This window comes from Rhinopithecus bieti, unplaced genomic scaffold (assembly GCF_001698545.2).
Source record: "Rhinopithecus bieti isolate Rb0 unplaced genomic scaffold, ASM169854v2 scaffold_1295, whole genome shotgun sequence".
In the NCBI taxonomy this organism is placed as follows: Eukaryota; Metazoa; Chordata; class Mammalia; order Primates; family Cercopithecidae; genus Rhinopithecus; species Rhinopithecus bieti.
Genome location: NW_016803880.1, coordinates 1,070,036 through 1,071,831, shown reverse-complemented (window position 1 = coordinate 1,071,831; position 1,796 = coordinate 1,070,036).

Sequence of the window (1,796 nt, the reverse complement as noted above, 5' to 3'; positions counted from 1 at the left end):
CCATAGAGGTAGCCTCCCTATTCTGGATCTGAATTATACCAAGATTTCAGTGGCACATTAAATGATAATTGATTTGGAAATGAGAGACTGCATAAACAAAGACAATGGCCAGACCATATATGAAAATAGAACAGCTTACACCTACCTGCCCAGAAAACCAACTCCTTGTTTCCAACAAACAGCCCAGGAAACCAGCCTGCTTTAAGTCAGAGTTGGAGGGGGTCAGATGCTATCTCGGGCAACGGTCTAGGAAGTTAACAATCACTTCTGGAACAATTCGTCTAAAATGGCCAGGACTTCACAAATTTTCCTGGTAAATACTTCAGTATGAATCTCTAGCAGATAAGGGCTTTAGGACAATATAACCACAATACTATCACCATACTTAACAAAATTATTATTTTAAATATCATCAGTCCATGTTCAAATTGCCTTGTCTCAACAAATTTTTTAATAGTACATTTGTTCAAATTAGGACCCGTGCAAGCTCCTTTGTTGACTTTGGTTGATATTATCTCTTAAGCCTCTATTATTATTTAACAGTTTCTCCTCCCCTTTTTTTTCAAACCATTTATTTGTTGAAAATATGTCATTTTTCCTGTTGAATTCCCACATCCTGGTCTTATGTGATTGTATCCTGTGGTATTGTTTATATACTTTCTATATAGCCCATATTTCTTGTTAACTGGTAGTTAAGTCAAGAGACACAATTAAATTTAGGTTTCTTTTTTTCAGGGGCAAGAATATTTTATTGGCAATGTTTAAATCAACAGACACCCAGTGTCCACTTGTCCCACTTCTCATGATGCCAAGGTTGATGGGTTTAGATGTCATCATTACCTGTCATCTATTTTCCCATCAACTACCATTTCTGATAATTGCTGAAATCCATTGTCTTGGTAGGGGTTGCAAAATGACATATTTCTAATTATTTTTCTCATAATCATTCATTTTTAATTAGAATTCTTCTATGGAGAAGAGCTTTCCCTCACATCTATTTGGTTAACCTGAAGCACAGTTCATAAATGAGAAGCAAGATAAATGCTGCATTCTGTACCTTTATTTATCCAATTTCAGAATAATGAGCCCAGCAATAGCCAAAAATGATTAGTGTGGTTTTCATTTTTCAAAATATCATTATGAATTTACAGATTTGATATACATATTCACATGTTATCTATTAATATACTAAAAGATTTGATATATTATATATCTAAAATATTTAATATATTTCAATCAATGAGTTTCAGTTGACAATCCATCAATGAATGCTAAATTTATTCTCCATGTTGTTTAATATCGAATTGACTTTTAAACTCAAATGTAAAAACTGCTTTCTACTATCTTGTTTATTTTTGAAATGCAACTGTTACTTAGAGTTAAAATATTCTATATTGTAGAAAATTTAGAGAATAAAGCCCCACATAAAGATGAAAATGAAAATCACCTGTATTCTTCCCACTGAAAAAGATTTCCCTTTATAAATGTCAAATTTCCCTTTATTGTTTTGCTCTTATATGTATCATTAAATACTCTTCAGCCTGTCATTATAATCACTCCCTCAGAAGTGCTTTCAACTACCCCTCATCTTAGCCTCATTGCACGTGTCTAGGCAAACCTCAACCCTCTTCATCTCTGCACCTGTGTCTGTTACTGGAGACTATTAACTGAACCGTTTCCTTCATTTGATGATCTAAAGCCTCCACAGGCATGCATTGTGACCCAGAAACCTTCTTGTGTTTCCCGGAACTATTTCATATGTTCTCCTCAAACCCTTCCCCAGCCCTTCCCTCTTT